The sequence below is a fragment of the Manis pentadactyla genome, chromosome 13 (genome assembly GCF_030020395.1).
Source record: "Manis pentadactyla isolate mManPen7 chromosome 13, mManPen7.hap1, whole genome shotgun sequence".
Taxonomy (NCBI): domain Eukaryota; kingdom Metazoa; phylum Chordata; class Mammalia; order Pholidota; family Manidae; genus Manis; species Manis pentadactyla.
Window position 1 is genome coordinate 45287655 of NC_080031.1, and position 19783 is coordinate 45307437.

Consider the following 19783-nt stretch of genomic DNA (forward strand, 5'->3'; position numbering starts at 1 on the left):
AAATTTCTCAACAGAAACCTTACAGGCCAGAAGGGAGTGACATGATATACTTAATGCAATGAAGCAGAAGGGCCTTGAACCCAGAGTACTCTACCTGGCAAGGTTATCATTTAAATTTGAAGGAGGAATTAAACAATTTTCAGATAAGCAAAGCTGACAAATTTACCTCCCACAAACCATCTGTACAGTGCATTTTGGAGGGACTTCTATAGATGGAAGTGTTCCTAAGGCTAAATATATATCACCAGGGGAAATAAAACCACAGCAAAGAAGAAGAATTAATTACTAAGCAGATGCAAAATCAAATCAACTATCCCCAAAGTCAATCAAGGGATAGACAAAGAATACAGAATATGATACCTAACATAAAGAATGGAGGAGGAAGAAAAAGGAGGGAAATAAAAAAGAACCTTTAGGTTGTGTTTGTAAAAGCACATGAAGTTGAGTGAAATTAGACTGTTAGATAGTAAGGGAATTACCCTTGAAACTTTGGTAACCATGAATCTAAAGCCTGCAATGGCAATAAGTACATACCTATCAATAATCACCCTAAACGTAAATGGGCTGAATGCACCAATCAAAAGACAGAGAGTCAATGAATGGATAAAAGAAACAAGACCCATCTATATGCTGCCTACAAGCGTCTTACTTCAAACCTAAAGACATACACAGACTGAAAGTAAAGGGATGGAAAAAGATATTTTATGCAACTAATAGGGAGAAAAAAGCAGGAGTTGCAGTGCTTGTATCAGACAAATTAGACTTTAAAATAAAGAAAGTAACAAGAGACAAAGAAGGACATTACATAATGATAAAGGGGTCAGTCCAACAAGAGGATATAACCATTATAAATATCTATGCACCCAAAACAGGATCCCCTACATATGTGAAACAAATACTAACAGACTTAAAGGGAAGAAAACAATGCAATGCATTCATTTTAGGACACTTCAACACACCACTTACTCCAAAGGACAGATCAACCAGACAGAAAATAAGTAAAGAGACAGAGGCACTGAACAACATATTAGAAAAGATGGACCTAATGGACAGCTACAGAGCACTTCATCTAAAAGCAGCAGAATACACATTCTTCTCACGTGCACATGGAGCATTTTCAAGAATAGATCATATACTAGGCCACAAAAAGAACCTCAGTAAATTCAAAAAGACTGAAATTGTAATAACCAGCTTCTCAGATCACAAAGGTATGAAACTAGAAATAAATTACACAAAGAAAATGAAAAAGCCCACAAACACATGGAGGCTTAATAACATGCTCCTAAATAATCAATGGATCAATGACCAAATAAAAACAGAAATTAAGCAACATATGGAGACAAATGACAACAATAATTCAACACTGCAAAATCTGTGCAATGCAGAGAAGGCCGTGCTAAGAGGGAAGTATATTTCAAGACCGGCCTACCTCAGGAAAGAAGAACAATCCCAAATGAAAAATCTAAACTCACACTTAATGAAACTAGAAAAGGAAGAACAAATGAGGCCCAAAGTCAGTAGAAGGAGGGACATAATAAAGATCAGAGCAGAAATAAATAAAATTGAGAAGAATAAAATAATAGAAAGAATCAACGAAAGCAAGAGCTGGTTCTTTGAGAAAATAAACAAAATAGATAACCCCCTAGCCAGGCTTATCAAGAAAAAAAGAGAGTCTACATGCATAAACAGAATCAGAAATGAGAAAGGTAAAATCACTATAGACACCACAGAAATACAAAGAATCATGACAGAGTACTATGAAAAATTATATGCTAACAAACTGGATAACCTAGAAGAAATGGACAACTTTCTAGAAAAATACAACCTTCCAAGGGTTGTAAGACCTTGGAAGAAACAGAAAATATGAACAGATCATTTACCAGCAAGGAAATTGAACTGGTAATCAGAAAACTACTTAAGAACAAAACTCCTGGACCAGATGATTTCACTGCTGAATTTTATCAAACATTTAGTGAAGACCTAATACCCATCCTCCTTAAAGTTTTCCAAAAGTAGAAGAGGAGGGAATACTCCCAAACTCATTCTATGAGGCCAACATCACTCTAATACCAAAAGCAGGCAAAGACCCCACAAAACAAGAAAATTACAGACCAATATCCATGATGAACATAGATGCAAAAATACTCAACAAAATATTAGCAAACCGAATTAAAAAATACATCATAAAGATCATCCTACATGATCAAGTGGGATTCATCCCAGGGATGCAAGGGTGGTACAACATTCGAAAATCCATCAACATCATCCACCACATCAACCAAAATATCACATTTGTTTGCTGTTTTGGGGAATGGAAAATGATTTATAGCCACATGGTAAACAGTACGCAGTTTCTCCAAAAAATTAAAAATAAAATTCCATGTGATCCAGCAATTCCAATTCTGGGTATTTATCTTAAGAAAATGGAAACACTAGTTGGAAAAGATATATGTACACCCTCCCAGGGTCTTTGCAACATTACTTACAATAGCCAAGATACAGAAAAAAATATAAACATTCATTGATGGATAAATGGATAAAGAAAAAATGGTATATATGTACAACATATTATTATGAAGCCCTAAAAAAGAAAGGAATATTTTCATTTACAACAATGTAGATGGACTTCAAGGGCATTGTACTAAGTGAATTAAGTGAAGCAGAGAAAGACAAATGCCATATGATCTCACTTATATGTGGAGTCTTAAAGAAAGAGCTGGCAGATCCCAAGAACAAATTGGTCTTTTCCAAATTGGAAGTGTTAGAGGATAGGCAGAATGGATGAAGGAGCTTAAAAAGCACAAACTTCCAGCTACAAAATAAATAAGTCATGGGGATATAATGTATAGCATGGCCAGAATAGTTAATAATATTGTACTGAATATTTTCAAATTGCTGAGTGTGAAATTTAAAGCTTCTCACAAGAAAAAATCTATAACTATGTATGCTGTGATCACTTATTATAGTGATCATTTTGCAAAACATATAAATATTGAATTACTATATAACTGAAATTAATATCATTTATGTCAATTATATCTTGTTTTAGGTCATAAACACTGAGAACAGACTGGTGGTCATCATCAGTGGGGAGAGTGGGAGGATGGCTGAAGTAGGTGAAAGTGAAAAAATAGAGAATGTTTCCTACTTTGATCACGGTGGTGGTTACAAGAGTGTATACACATTTCAAAAATCATTAAACTGTACGCTAAGATGTGTGCATTTTATTACATGTACCTCAATGAAAAAAATAAGTTGGGTTTCTTATCTTCTTTATTTAAAAAAGCAGTGCATGCAATTTGGTAGGCCTTGACATATTCACCCAGTGAAAGCCTCAACACAATCAAGAGAATGAACATTCACACCACTCCAGAGACTCTCCTCCTGTCCCAGCCTTGTTGTTCCCTCCTGATGCTTCCTGTCTGCCCTCTTTAGCAAACCTGAGTTCACTTTCTGTAATTTAACATGTTTCCATTTCTGAAACTTTCAATAAATGGTATCATAAAGTATGTATTACTTTTTGTGTGATACCTGTCAGCATAATTATTTTGAGCGTTGTCCTTGTTGAGTTCATTCCTTCTTGTTGAGTGGTGTTCTAATGCATAAACACATAAAAATTTGTTTACCCATTTCCATGTTGAGGAACATAAAGTTCGTTTCCATTTGGGGGCTACTACAATTAAAACTGTAATCTTAGTTTTTTGAGAAATTTATGCTTTTTCCTAATAAAGTCAGTAGTCAGTACAATGAAAATGTATTTTTAATGAGCACATGGTTTCATTTCTCTTGAGTAAATACCTAAGATTAGAATGACTGAATCATAGATGTCTTCTAAAGAAAAGTTTTTAATGTTGAAGCGCATTTATCATTATTCTTTTATGTGTCATGTTGATAACTCAAGACCACAAAGATTTTCTACTAGAAGTTTTACAGCTTTAATTTTTATGTCTATTATCTATTTTGAGTTATTTTTGTATATGATACAAGATGTGGATGAAAGTTTACTTTTTGTTGTTGTTGTTGTTGTTATCATTAATCTACAATTACATGAAGAACATTATGTTTACTAGGCTCCCCCCTTCACCAAAAAGTTTACTTTTTACACAAGAATACCTTATTGCTACAACACTTTTAAAATGTCTTACTGGTTTTCCACTCTTACTCAAGGAGGTTCACAGGACCCAAAATGGCAACTTACAAATTCATAGTTTGTTGAAAATAAAAGGATACAATGTCATAATCACATTAAATAAGGTAGCATCCCAGCCAAAGCCTGCCTCAAAGCAATGGGTTCAAAGAGGCCAGGCATAAACTTCAATTGTCCTTCCTATAAGAGCCACACAGGATGCACTTTCTAACTTGGACCACATGTTGGTGACACATGCATGGAATATCTCAGAAATAGGGAGCTCAAAATGGAATCTCTGCCAGGGTTTCTTATCTCCTGCTTGCCATTGAGGCATATTCTTGCTATATAGCCCACCCCAACAAGTGATCCCTCTGGGAGTCTCATGCATTATACAAAAACTATTCTCACTGTAACCAATAAGCAGTGCTGACAAGCTAGAGAAAACCACACTGAACAGTCCTCAGACCCGTGCTTACTGATCATTATCAATCAGTATGTCTATGCCTTGACCAGGGGTCAGTGTCACGAAGGTACATTTATTATTTCAGTAGAATAGCTCAGAACACTTCCAGATGTGATGAACTTCACATGCACAGCACAATCCCAATTCTGTCAGTGCTGCTTCTGTTCTCATTTCTCCTGTCTGATTCTATCAGTCAGGTCTACTCCTGCCTTGTTCAAACCTTGTCATTTCTATCAGGGTCAGGTCTAGGGTAAGAAATTCATATAGGGCCCAAAATTTAAGAGCTGCCCCCAAAATCTGAGGGATGCTGCAAAGGTAGTTCTAAGGGGGACTTACCTAGCAATCCAGGCTTACCTCAAGAAACAAGAACAATCCCAAATAAACAGTCTAAACTCACAATTAAGAAGTGAAACCAAAGTTAGTAAAATGAGGGGCATAATAAAGATCAGAACAGAAATAAATAAAATAGAGAATAAAATAGGAAAAAAATCAATGAAACCAGGAGCTGGTTCTTTGAGAAAATAAACAAAATAGATAAACCACTAGCCAGACTTATTAAGAAAAAAAGAGTACACATACATAAACAAAATCAGAAACAAAGAAGGAATAGTCACAGCAGATACCACAGAAATACAAAGAATTAATTATTAGAGAATACTATGGAAAAGTATATGCCAATAAATTGGACAACCTAGAAAAAATGGACAACTTCCTAGAAAAATACAACCTTCCATGACTGACCCAGGAAGAAACAGAAAATCTGAACAGACCAATTACCAGCAATGAAATTGAGCTGGTAATCAAAAAACTCCCAAAAAGACAAAATCCATGTCCAGATGGCTTCACAGATGAATGTTACTAAACATTTGAAGATAAGATAATACCCATTCTTCTTGAAGTATTCCAGAAAGTACATGAGGAGGAATATGAAGCCAGCATAACTCTAATACCAAAACCAGACAAGACACCACAAAAAAAGAAATTAAAGACCAATATCCCTGATGACATAGATGCAAAATCCTCAACAAAATATTAGCAAACTAAATTCAAAAATACATCACAAAGATCATCCATCATGACCAAGTGGGATCTACTCCAGGGATGCAAGGATGGTACAATATTCATAAATCAAACAATGTGATACACCACATTAACAAAAGGAAGGATAAAAACCACATGATCATCTCAATAGCTGCTAAAAAGCATTTGACAAAATTCAACATTCATTCATGATAAAAACTCTCAACAAAATGGATATAGAGGGTACATATCTCAACATAATAAAGGCCATATATGACAAACCCACAGCCAACATCATACTCAATAGCGAAATGCTGAAAGCTTTTCCACTAAGATTAGTAACGAGACGAGGATACCCACTCTCACCACATATATTCAGCACAGTACTGGAGGTCCTAGCCATGGCAAGACAAAAAAACTGATAAAAGGCATTCAAATTGGCAGAGGAGAAGTAAAACTGTCATTATTTGCAGATGACACAATACTATATACAGAAAACTCTAAAGACATGACCAAAAACAATTAGAACAAATAACTGGATTCAGCAAAATTGCAGGATACAAAATCAACATGCAAAAATCTGTTCCTTTCCTATATTCTAACAGCAAACTGGCAAATTGCCCAAATCAATTTATAGATTCATTGCAATCTCCATCAAAACACCAAAGGCATTTTCAGTGAACTAGAGGAAATAATCCTGAAATTCATATGGAGGCACAGAAGACCCCAAATAGCCAAAGCAATTCTGAGAAAGAAGAACAAACCTGGGGGTATTATGCTCCCTGAATTCAAGATTTGCTACAAAACCACAGTAATCAAAACAGTATGAAATTATGATTAGCACACATAATGTAGGGGGTGAACATGGGGAAGGCAGTATAACACAGAGAAGACAAGTAGTGATTCTACAGCATCTTACTACACTGATGGACAGTGACTGTAATGGGGTATGTGGTGGGGACTTGATAATGGGGAGAGTCTAATAACCATAATGTTGTTCATGTAATTGTACATTAATGATAGCAAAAAACCAGTATGATACTGGCAGAAGAGACACATAAATCAATGGAACAAAATATCTCAGGAATAAACCCATCCATAAATGTTCAGTTAATGTACGATAAAGGAGCCATGAATATACAATGGAGAAAAGACAGTCTCTTCAATAGTGGTGTTGGGAAAACCGGACAGCTACATGCAAGAGAATGAAACTGGATTACTCCCATCACCACACAGAACAGTAAACTCAAAATGGATTAAAGACCTAAATATAAGACATGAAACAATAAAAGTCTCAGAAGAAAATAGGCAAAAATCTCATGAACATAAGCATGAGCAATTTCTTCTGGACAAGTCTCTCTGGTCTAGGTAAATGAAAGAAAACATGAACAGGTTGTGACTACAGTAAACTAAAAAGCTTCTGTACAGCAAAGGACACCAGCAACAAAACAAAAAGGGCACCCTACAGTATGAGAAAATATATTCATAAATGACATATCTGACAAGGGGTTAACAACCCAAATACATAAAGAATTCATAGGATTGGACACCAGAGAAAACAATTAATGCTATTTAAAAATGTGAAGAGAACCTGAATACACATTTTCCCAAATACATATATATGGTCAACAGGCACATGAAAAGATCCCACATTGCTAATCATCAGGGAAATGCAAATCAAAAGCACAATGACATACTACCTCATACCAGTTGGAATGGCCACTATCCAAAAGACAAGAAATCAAAAGTGTTGGTGAGGATGCGGAGAAAAGGGAACCGTCCTACACTGTTGGTGTAATTATAAATTGATGCAGCCACTATGCAAGAAATAGGGAGGTTCCTCAAAAAACTAAAAATAGAAATACCATACAACTCAGTAATCCCATATCTAGGAACTTATCCAAAGAAAACTAAATATATTTTGAAAAGATATATGCACCCATATGTTTATTGCCATGTTGTTTACAATAGCCAATTTATGGACACAAATAAAGCATCATTAATAGATGAATGGGTAAAGAAGAGGTACTACACATATATAATGGAATGTTATTTAGCCATGAAAAAGAAAGAAATCCTGCCATTTGCAACAACATGGATGAACTTAGAGATTATTATGCTCAGTGAAGTAAGCCAGGTGGAGAGAGACAAATACCATACGATTTCACTCATATGTAGAATCGAAAAACAAAACAAAATTAAATGAGCAAAGAAGCAATAGACTCACAGACACTGAGAATTGACTGGCAGTTATCATGGGGGAGGTGTTCGTGTGGATGGGTGAAATTGGTGAATGGGGTAAATATCCTCAAAATCTCAACCATAATATAAATTAGTCACAGGGGTAAAAGTGCAGCGTAGAGATTAAGTCACTATTTCTCTAATACCTTACTGCGTTGACAGACAGTGACTACACTAGTTGGGGAGAGCATTTAATAATGTATGTAACTGTCAAATCACTATGTTGTATACTTGAAATTGATATAATATTGTGTATTAACTATACTTCAATAAACATATAGCTTTTTCTAAAAAGCAGTATAATGTCATGTCTTGGTTTGTATCCAGCCACTGTGTGTCTTTTGATTGGAGAGTTATTTGTATGTGTTTTAATTCATTATTGATTGGTAAGGACTTACTGTTAATATTTCCTTAAAGATCCCTGACCGTTTTGTAGTTCCCTTTTTCCTCTCTGGCTGTTTCCTTTGTGATTTGTTGATTTTTTTTGGAGGGGGGGTGCTCTTCTTTGGTTTCCCTCCCTTTCTCTTTTGAAGATCTTCTATAAGTTTTTCTTTCTGGTTACCATGAGGTCTACTAAAACATGTTACAAGTTTATTTTATGCTGATAACAATTTTCACACAAAACCTCTACACTTCAAATTTCCATCCCCCAAAGATTACTATATTTTTTAGAGATCCTCTCAACTTGACCCTCCCCTTCTGATCCCTGCATCCCTTCCTTCCCTTTGTCCCATCTGGACTTTGGTGTTCTATACTATTCATTGTAGTTTATCTATAGCCTGCCCTCACCTTTCCACACAGATAAATATTTCTCACATTAGCACGCTTTCAAATTATTTTAACTTTAGTGTGCCATTTTTTCCTGCAGGGACTGCTGGTACAGGACTGAAGCCTAACTGTTCTCTGTTTGATTGAGGAACTCTCTATTCATTCACAAACTGGTTTCTTAGGGAGGGTGGAGGCACCTAGTAACACGTGGCATCATATTCTCTTGTGTAATGTCTTTAACTGTCCTCTACTTCACTTAGAATACTTTATCCATCCTTCCACACCCAGCAAAAATCTAGTGGGATCTTCCCACAGAAAATGTTGCTAGATTACCTCTCACCTTGCTTATACCTTAAATGATCATGCTGAGAATCTTTGGACTCCCATAGTAACTCTGCAGACCCCTGGTGCCCTCACTGAAGTATCATGTTGCATTGTAATTATTAATAAAATAATCTTCATCCCTAGTCTAGATTCATCTAACATTCTTAGATATTAGCCTTCTGAGACTTTCATTGATTTATGTCAATGAAAGATTTGATACAATGCAGACAAGTAACAAATTTTCCTTAAGTTAATGAGTGAATGAATTCATGATCTGTTTACAAGGTATTAAATTGTCCATAAGTATCTGGATAAGAGGTTTTCTCTTTTCGTTGATGCATGAATTGAGAATTCTTCACCATGAACAAATTTCTTATTTTTATACCACAGTACTGCTAATGGCAGAGAACAGAAAACATGTTTCCTGTAATAAGGGATGTGGCCCATATAAAGCTAAAGATCCCACTGAATCAGGTTTATTTAATACCCGACCTGTTTAATGCAAAAATGTTAGCAGTTCTCTCAAAATGAATGGCCTAAAAGAAAGAAAATCTACTCCTAAGTCCCTATCTAGTAATTTCTGTTTGTTCAATTGGTTACCAAATTTTCAACAACTTTCTTATGAGACAGAAAACCAGTATTTGTATACAAATGACTATGATAGTGGAGTCTACTTTGGGGTCTAGGGCAAGACCCTTGCTCAGGAGTAAGGGCAGGACTTGATACATATTTAGTACTAATTGGTCCTTCTTAAGCCTAAATACCATCTGTCTCTTTAAATGGCCTCTCATAATATTACCTCATGGTTGATGAAAGGAATATTTATATGTTGCAGCTATGAGAATACATTTTCCTAAATTTCTCTTTTCCTATTATTTCATTCCTGAAGGTTCAATTGATCTTTTGCCCCAACTCTTTCTTCCAACAATCCCATGTATTAATCTCTCAAAGTATCGTGTTGAGTATTTGCTTATTTTGAATACTAATGTAATTATTTGAATTAAAAAGAAGGGCAATCTATTAGAGCAAATTATGCTGTGTATTAGGGTGGTATGTGTCAGTATTTTAAAAGTATTATAAAAACATCTCAGTGTTGTGCTGAGCCATTTACCATCAGACCCTGGAAACATTAGCTCACATGTAACAGGTTGACTGTTGGGTTAGGCATATATTATGTGTTTTGATACTCTACAGGTAAAGTTAATTGGCTTTTATTATGATCAAATGCATGGCTGAATTTCCAAAGCCATAATTGTCCTTCTCTCTAATTGATAGAATTAACTTACAAGTGAGCCCACCATAGGTAGATTCATAATGTAAGTGAGAATAAGGTGAGTTTTTAATTGTATAAAAATTAAAGACCCAAAAATCCTGATAATGTGATTTGAGATAGTCTGAGGAAAGAAAACATTCTGAGTGCCTACTTTTCCTTAAAGACTGATTTATAAGTATCAAATTGTAACTTTTTATCTAAAGCCTAGGGGAAAATATCTTCCAGTAAACTGTGTGAGCCCCTATTTTCTCAATTATAAAATATGAATCTAAATTTAAACCTCACTCACCAAACACCCTGAACCTTTTATTTATAATAATGAACCATAGGCCTGGCGACCATTCGTCCAGGGGAGATAGAATGGGCTCCTGACTAACCATCACTTTCTGTTATGGCCCGTATCTCAGATCTAAATCCCACACCTTTCAGACCACACAGATGCTCAGCTCCAGGGACATGGAGGGCTTGGCATGCCTCATAACAGGGTATGACTTTAAATACACTAAGGCATTGGGTTTCTGTAAATTGCCTATAATTTTAGGTTTATTTTTTGCTTTTAAAGATGTGACAATTTATTATGATTATTAGCAGTAATTCCCCCAGGGTTCAAATCCTCCTGAACTAATCGCAGGCAGAACCCTCCAGAGAGAGAAAGCCCCATGGGTCCCCCCAGGCAAATAGTCACAAGGGGGTTGGGTGGGTACTAGTAGACCTGAACCTGGGAGGCTGCCTTCCATCTCTCCTTCCCACTAAAGAGCCCTCTACTCCTAGGATTGTTTTCTCACCAACAGGCCAAAGAACTCTCCAGCTGGTAACAGGGAAGCCTGAACACCTGTCTGCTTGGACCTCAGTATTGATGATCTTTCCTCTTTGCTTTGCAGGTTGCACAGCACAGAGCATGAGCGCCCCCACTGCCCTCTCAACAGTGAGGAGCTGGAATGCGTGGGAGGTTAGGGCAAAGGGCTGAAAGTACCTACAGTTCTGGTCGTTGTCAGGGATGAAAAAGTCATTGAGGCTAATGCAGTAATGTTACCTGTGTAGGGATGTAGGGGAAAACGGATATGAATATAGAATTAAGAATTACCACAACCTGAGATGCCTTCCCCAACATGCCAGAAAAGAGAGTTGGGAGGAAGATTAAGGCTGTTTACTCCAAATTTAAAAGAAAAGAAAGTGGAGTTTGTCTAAGAAATTTAAGAATCTATAAATGATCCACTAATATATTTCATTTATTAAAATTCAGTAGAAGAATGACTTTCATCCACTGTCCCGAGGATGTCTCCTCTTTTGCAACCCCCCTTTCCTTCTCTGTAGAACCGGGATAGCCCTCTCCCCCACACCCGTCATGGGACTGTTGTTGAGAATGGCATAACCTCATAAAGGGAAACTCTTCATAAATAGAAAGCTACACAATAGTCTTTTCAATGTCATTTCAAAGGAGAACCTTCCTTGGGTCTCAAGGGGCCAAGCACACCGGTCCTGGTATATGACATTTGTTTAGAGCTGACACTGGAGAAGGTGAACAACAGAATGAAGTCAGGTCGTTGAGTCCCCAAAAATAAATCTGCAGTATGGGCATCTGGGTGCTTAGTTAAAGTACTTCTACTGGGACCCCACTACCAGAAATTCTCATTTAGGAGATCTTGGGTACACCCAGGAATGTAAATGTCAAATAAGACCCCGGGCCCCCAGTACTTCTGATGCAGTTAGGAAAACCTGAATTGGAGCAAATATTTCATTGCTGAGTGGCTAACTAAAAGAGTACATTTTGTTCCCTGGGATAAACACCATACTTTAAAGTCAGGGACATGTACCTGAGAAAAACACTGCCAAACATGTATTTTCTTTATTTTCTAGAGCAGGAGACATCATGTAGTTTTTATTCCTGTTTACCCGAATGTTCAATATAGGGAAAATGAACATGACCCAGAAAAGATCATGGTTGAAAACACATCTGAAGGGCAGTGGTGAGTGAGGAGAGGTGACAAAACAAGTTCTTCAAAGCAAAGTCTTCAATATGAAGGTATTCATAATATGCCAGGAAGGTTTTGTGTAAGCCGGTAACAAACCTGATTCAGCGAAGGAGGTATGAAAGGCGGGAGCTGTCTTGTGCTCCCCTCGCCGGAGACGGTACCGGCGCCTCCCCGGAAAGCAGAGGTGGACGGTGATGACGTCCTTGCGCATCACGGCCAAGCCGCGAGCTGGTCAGAGACCCATCTATTCACAGAAATCTCTCCAGAGCAGTACTGTTTAAATCGCTCAACAAAATGAACCGACTGAATTCTGTATGAAGAAAAGTGAGACGGGCCTCTTGGGTCAGGGAACCGTATCTAACGGGAGAGACAGGGGCGTCTACGCAGAAGAGCCGGGCCCCCCCTCCGGCCGTCCCTGCACCCTCCTCTCCTACCTTCAGGCACCAGGAAGTAAGAGGAAATGAGAATGCTTTTCGTCTGGGACGGGGCAAGGCAGGAAGAAACGGCGCGAGGGGCGGCGGCAGCGAGAGCGGACGTCAAGGACGAGCGTGCCTCTGAGGCCCGACAGAGCGGAGGGCCGCGGGGGCAGGGCAAGGCCGCGGGGACGGGAGCAGAGCCGCGGGGGGGCAGGGACGCGGGGGAGGGGCCTGGGGGCGGGGACGCGGAGGGCAGGGCCGCGGGGACGCGAGCAGAAGGGGCATCAAGGCCAGTGTGCGGGGCGGAGCACGCCGGAGGGGGAAGGAAGCGAGAAAACAAGTGCGGGACCAAACACGGGAGGATAAACTAAGCGCTAAAGGACGAAAGACGGGGAGGGCGGAGAAGGTGACTGGAGAGATACTGTGGTTTCTAACCCAAATGCGTCTCCGACAGTCAGCTTTTTCCACAGCAAAAGTAGTACAACATTTATGTCATTGTGTGTATCAGGTAAAAAGCCATTTATATCTTTGAAGGGCGGAGGAGAGTTGTTCAGAGGGCCACGCCACAAGCGAAGCGTTGCAGGGGGAACGGTGCCAGAATACAGGAGGGCACCAGGCACCCAGCAGAGACGCGGCTGGTGGGCAGGACGGCGTGATGCGCTTCGTGTACTTTACAACGTTGTCAAAAACAAGCAACTGCGCATCAGCCAGTCACTCACCTGCAAGAGAATATGCTCTCTGTGCTTTAAAATTAAATAACATATTAAGGGGTTGGACTCTTCTTCGTTTTCGATGTTATGTGAGGTAGAGAGTAAGGGTCTGAATTCACACTAATAGTAACAGAGGTTTCCCAAGTCAGAAAAGGGCACTGGTGACATGGGAGTTTGTACCACTGTGACCAGGTACGGGTTTGCCCAGAGAGCACGCTCTGCAGACGGCACGCTCAGCACCGGGCTTACAGAGGCTCTTTGTGCATCCTTTAGCTCTGCAGACCAATATTTAATGAAAGGTGGGCCTGAGCAATTACCAAAATGCTTAGCACGTCTATCCTGAAACAAGGAAATGATAGGTGCAATTACAGAACTTTCTTCTCGGCCAACCTTGTACTGAGCAGAATTTGAGTGCCTTTTTAAACAAAAATGCGCACAAGAAAAATTTCAGAAATTTTCCTTCAGTGAAACTTTGTACATAAATTACTTGAAATACATCAACTGAGACAATACAAAGATCATGAATCAATAATGCAGAGAATGTAGTTATATAATCTACATTCTGAGAAATAAACGTGTTCAGTTCTGTGTCCCCCTCATTTACAGCCTCTTTTCAGGAGATTATCACGTACATTGATTTAGAGACATTTACTATACATCATGGATACAGATGTGAGTAAATGGAATGACTGTGTTGGAAGGGGTTCAGGGAGTCATTCAGAGATGTGTTCTCACGCCAGGCCTTTTACACTACCATTTTGGGTAACTCAAAATAAGTTTCTGTATCTCTATGAGCCTCACTCTCTTCATGCATAAAAGAGCAATGAAAGACTGGGTGATTCCAAGACCATTTCAATAACTGAGAGGCTCACACTTATAAAATAAATCAACCAATAAGCAACAACAAAAATAAACTGAGTTTCTAAAAACAAATACTATTTTTGGCACAGAGCCAGGCCAGTGGCTTGACATAGGGTGACAATGATGTGAGAATGTCACAATAAGGTCATATTTTGAATATACATGAAGAGGACATGAATGGGCTGGGTGGGGAGGGGGAAATGAGGAAAAATAAGAGTTAAAGATAACCCCTCAGGATCTGGTATTGTGCTATGGATGAATATGAAGGGTGACTGACTAAAATGGGAAGACTAGGTGTAAAGGTTAGGTGAGGAAATCTAAGTCTTTTTTAAAATGTTACCCATGTCTTACAGGGAGATCTTGTGCATGGAGCTTTATATATGTTTGTAGTTAGTGGAATTCATAAAGTAAAAAATGGACGGTGCTTAAACCCAGAGAACCTGAATTTAAAGAAACAGTATTTCCTCATTATGAAGTATTTAATGAAAGGTGGAACTGAGCGATTACCAAAATGCTTAGCATGTCTATCCTGAAACAAGGAAGGGTTATGTGCAATTGTAGAATTTTATAGCCTTATTAAGTTAACAGAAAACAACATGATGTAAAGTGTAATCAGTTGTTAAAGTAGAAATCAGTGATGAAGGCAGTGTACTATAATTAAACAATTCTTTCTCTCACATGGTAGTCACATAATGCAAAGCAACTGATTTTTATCTTTGTGCCTTTTGATGCAGATAATTAAGCCTGTTTCCAAACACAGACCTTCTGATCGGGAGTATTAGCACCATACCAGTTGCTAGGTTAAAATAAGCCCTATTCAAACCCGGCAATAAAATTTTGGGGAAAAGATGGTTGTAAAGGAACTTATCTTAAGGAGCTTCCCCAGGCTGTTCTGATGACCCACTACCTTTGTGCGCCTGGGGACCTGGGCCACTTGGCTAGAGTGAGATGTATAGATTCCTGTAACCAGTGATTCTTTCATGGGAATTGGTGTGAGGGGGGAAAGAAATCAAGTTAACACCTGTGAAAACTGCAGACGCCTTCTGTGACATGTTTGCATTGGCCAATGAATCCTGGTTAAGGATGAGAAGGGAAGGGGTTTGAAGGATTACATCCATTGCCCATCGCCCTCCTCAGTATCTCATTGTTTTCCTTCTGTTACTTAATTATTTACAGCAAGACATAGACACGAGTAAAAGAAACGACATTTCAGGAGCAGATTTCATCCTCCTAGGGCTTCTTCTGGATACGAAAATATCAGCTTTTGTACTGGTGCTGTGCTTGTGATTCCCACCACAGCCTCTTCCTGAACTCCGTCCTCACTCTCCAGATCTGGGCTGATCCTGGCCTCCACACGCCACGCGCTCCCTGCCCGGCCAGCTGCCTCCCGTGGACCTGACGCTCCTCTCCAGCACTGGGCCCAAGATGACGACTGATTTCCTCTCAGGAGGAGCGACATCTCACGGACGGCGTGTGGGCCCCAGACCTTCTTCTTCCTGACTCTAGGAACTGCCGAGTGCGTCCTCATCAGCCTCATATCCTGTGACCGGTATGTGGCCATCCATAACCCCCTGAGGTCAGCCCTGATCATGAGCCAGAGGGTCTGTCCGCAGACGGCCACCGTCTCCTGGGTGGGCGGCGCCCTTACATCACTTGCACACCGCCCACACCCTGCACTTCCCCATCGGTGGTTCCACAGAGATTTCCCATTTCCTCTGTGAGGTCGTGGCCATCCTGAAACTGGCCTGTGAGGACACCTCTGCCTAAGTGAAGGCCGTGGTGATGACAAGCATTGTGCTGCTCCTCGTTCCCTCGTCCCTCGTCATGTCTTCTTATGTTCCCATCTTTCTTGCTGTCCTCTGCATGGACTCCCCAGAGGGAAGGGACAAAGCCGTGGCCACCTGCTCCTCCCATCTGACGCAGTGACCCTCTATTATGTCCTCACCATGGTGGTCTACATGAGGCCCAGTTCCTATGATAATCTCAAGCTGGACCAGGTCCTGTTTGTACTTGGCCCTATTCTAAGACCTATGCTAAACCCTCTGATTTACAGTCTTAGGAACAAAGAAGTAGTAGGGGCCCTAAGAAAGGTGCTAGGCTGATGATACTGTCAGATTAAAGAAGATATGCCCAGTTGTAATCACTAACTTTAATTCAGCCTAAATAAACTGAGCTCATGTGTCAAGAGGTCTTAGTTTTGGAGTTATCATTCATTCAAAAGTACTTAATAATGGTCTCCTACGTGTCATGTGCCATCCGAGGTATTTCTAATGTCCTGTTTATAATTGCTTTAGAATCATAGTTGGATTGTTCAGGCTCCATTACTCTTAATTTCTCTATTTTTAATTGGCACCACCTATACTTCCATCCTTTGAAGCCTCCTTACAATATTAAGTCCCAGCCCTGAACCTGAGCTTCAGAGAGTTAGGTATCCCATAAGCAGAATATTGTGGTGGGGAACTAATGATAAAACTCCACACAAAAAATTGGAAACTTGGATGAAAGCTAGCACTTTATACCTCTGGGAAGCATATAGGTCTCATTCAATTCCTGAAAGAAGCACAGCCTTTACATGATCCCAGAAATATTATACACCCATGTTCCCTGTCTTCCAAAATATGTATGCAACCATCCCCACACAAAGCTGGGCATATACGAACCATCCTGAGCCCTGTAGTTTATTCAAGATTTGAGCTGTAAGAATTCAAAAGAGAAAAGAGTAGAATAAAGATAGTAAAGATTATAGATTATGATCATAATTTTAAGGCAACTGAACAAAACCTAGTGATATGTTTTCACGATTTGGCTCAATTAAATAGTTAATTTGTATAGAAACAAATAATTTGAATAAGTAACATGACAATATTCAGATGCGTCTTATTACTATAATTGCTTAAACAGCCAGGATGTCAATTTAAAAAAAGAAATTCAATTTCAATAATGTGCAACATCCTGGTGAGTTAAAAGGTGTGCTTATATCTCAAGTCTAAAGTAGGAAACAAGAACTAATAAGTGAGAAGTATCTTGAGGATACATAAGTGAAACTCTTTGATCTACCAAGTGGATAAGCAGAAAAATCAATATTTGAACTCCTAAGAGTTACAAAAGTTAATAATTGAACAAAATGAAAGGGTGATGTGCCCAGCAAGGTCAGTGACTGGCAGTATTTGGTGGTATAAAATGAGTATTGTCTTTAATGCTGATTGGACTATGTGAAGGCAGTTGGTAGAGAAAGACATCTCAGTCTGAGCTGTGACTTACAAGTCAGTTCATCTAAGTCGAAGAAGCTTAGTCAGCACCCCAGCAAAGGCATCACACCGTATCAAGGAGAATGGAGTCCAGAGGGTGCAGAGGCAGCCCCTCTGCCACCACACAGGAGATGCCACCAAATCACTTCTCATCAAAATAAAATACAAAGTCCAGGCCAACATTTTTGGTGGCAAAGAATTTCTTAAGCCCTACCCCACATCTACTGAATCAAATTCTGCATTTACCAAGATCCCAACGGGATCCATATGACTCTCAAAGGTTTTGAAAAGCACTGATTCAATTCTACTCTTCTCCATCCCCAACTTCCACAGTCTTAGGTCAGAATCTCATTCCCTCTCTGCACCAGTTTAATAGTGTCATTACTGGTCTCCATGCCTCAGTCACTTGCCATTCCATGCTGTTATCGAAGTGATTTTTTTTTACCATGACAATATGCTCCCTCCAGTTCAGTGATTAAAACAACCAATGATGAAAAAAACAAAAACAACCAATGATAACGCCTCTCTTATATTCAAACTCATTATCATGGCAAATTATCTAACTACAATTCAGATTTAACAGTGACTTTAACTCCTTCCATTCCTCTCATATACCCTTCATATAACCATAAAACCCTTTCATCAAATATAATCAGCTCATGGGATTTCATTGACATAATTCAAGAAGTATTAAAACAAACAGAAATAAACTCAATATTGCTTAAAATTCTGGAAAACCAGAACACTATATTTTGCATATGCAAGCTTATATCAGGCTGGAAAAAATTTCACTTGTGAGACCAGAGAGAGACTGTAATAAGCAGTAAGAAATAAGAAATATAGGCAACTAATGAAATGTTCATAATCCAGAAAAACCTCTTTCAGGCTACAGCTCAGCAGGTTTGACCAATATGTTGTACACTATTGCATCAACTAGAGACAACTTATGTTAATGAGAAGAGGGCACACTCTAGATGGCACATCCATTGAACTACCTCAAGGACTCTTAAGGAGTGATTGTGGAATAGGAAGTGCCAGCCATCAGACCTCCAGAGAAACATGAATTTAGCAACAATATGTGGACCAAAACATTTTTATTAGAAGTCCACAATACAGTTAAGAATTTTCAGTATCCCAGATGAGCACAAAATTAAGAATAGCTCATTGAAACAGGTAAGAAGAGCAATTCACCTTCGTTGTATCAGGCCCTCCCTAAAGTCAGCACACCTCAGCACAGAGGTATCACCTCAGGCCATTTGCCACCTTTGGAGAAGTGGAGAGTGGAGCAACTGTCTAGTATCCCAATCCTGTGAGTGCCCTGTCCAAAGGGTAAGTTTCTGTCTTCTGTCCATGGAGCACTGAGAAACAAGCATATTTCAGAGGCTAAGACAGCTAAAAACAGCGGAAAGAAGTCAGGCAATTTTCTGCAGTCCAGCACAGCCCTGTGAGATTCAGAAAAGGTCCTGAAACTTCTCCCAAAGGAATAAGAGTGCACTTCCCAAACCCCAGCCGTTCAATGTGCTGCTCCAGGAACCAGTTTCTCTCTTATCTCTCCTGGGGCACTGATATGACAGTCATAGTTTTGTGGGGGCAGCTACAAAAAAGAAAAAGAGCAGACAATTTTCAGTTTAAAAAGGTCCCTGAATCACTACTAGGACTGATTGATGAATGCCTTTTGGTTTCAAAGTCAGTCTATAAAGACTGGAAGAGATGTTTCTTCAAAGGTGCAGACATACCACAAGCTACAAAGTTACAAGAAACATGAAGAATAAGGAAAACATGACTAAATCAAATAAACAAAATATCTCTCCAGTAAATATCCCTTAAGAAATGGAGATCAGTGAAATGCTTGCTAAAAAATTTCAAAATAATTTTCTTAAAGAAGCTTCAGTGATTTATAAGAGATATAGATAATTAAATAAAATCAGTAAAACAATGGATGACCCTAACAAGATTATCAACAAAGAGACAGAAAATATTTTTAAAAGAACTAAACAAATTTGGAAACTTATGAATATAGTAATTGAACTGAAAATTTCAATAGAGAGCTTCAACAACATAACCAGAAGAATGATTCAGTGAACTCCAAGCAGATTGTTTGAAATTATCCTGTAAGAAGTTCAAAGAGAAAAGAATGAACAAGTGCAAAGAAAGCACAGGGGACTTTGAGATATCATCAAGAAAATAAATATATGCATTATGGGAGAAGAAAAGAAAGTGGGCATAAAGATTCTATTTAAAATAATGACTGAAAGCTCCCCAAATCTGAGGAGGTAATGGATCTCCATATTCAAGAAGCTCAAAAGGTCCTAAATATTATGCATGCAAAGAAGACAAGACCACAACACATTATAATC

The 19783-nt window shown here is 38.9% G+C and overlaps 1 pseudogene; it reads left to right on the plus strand.

The window, feature by feature from the left end:
- The first annotated feature begins 13977 nt into the window (after positions 1 to 13977).
- LOC118921562 (olfactory receptor 2T1-like) lies at positions 13978 to 16380 on the plus strand (annotated as a pseudogene).
- Positions 16381 to 19783: the final 3403 nt, after the last annotated feature.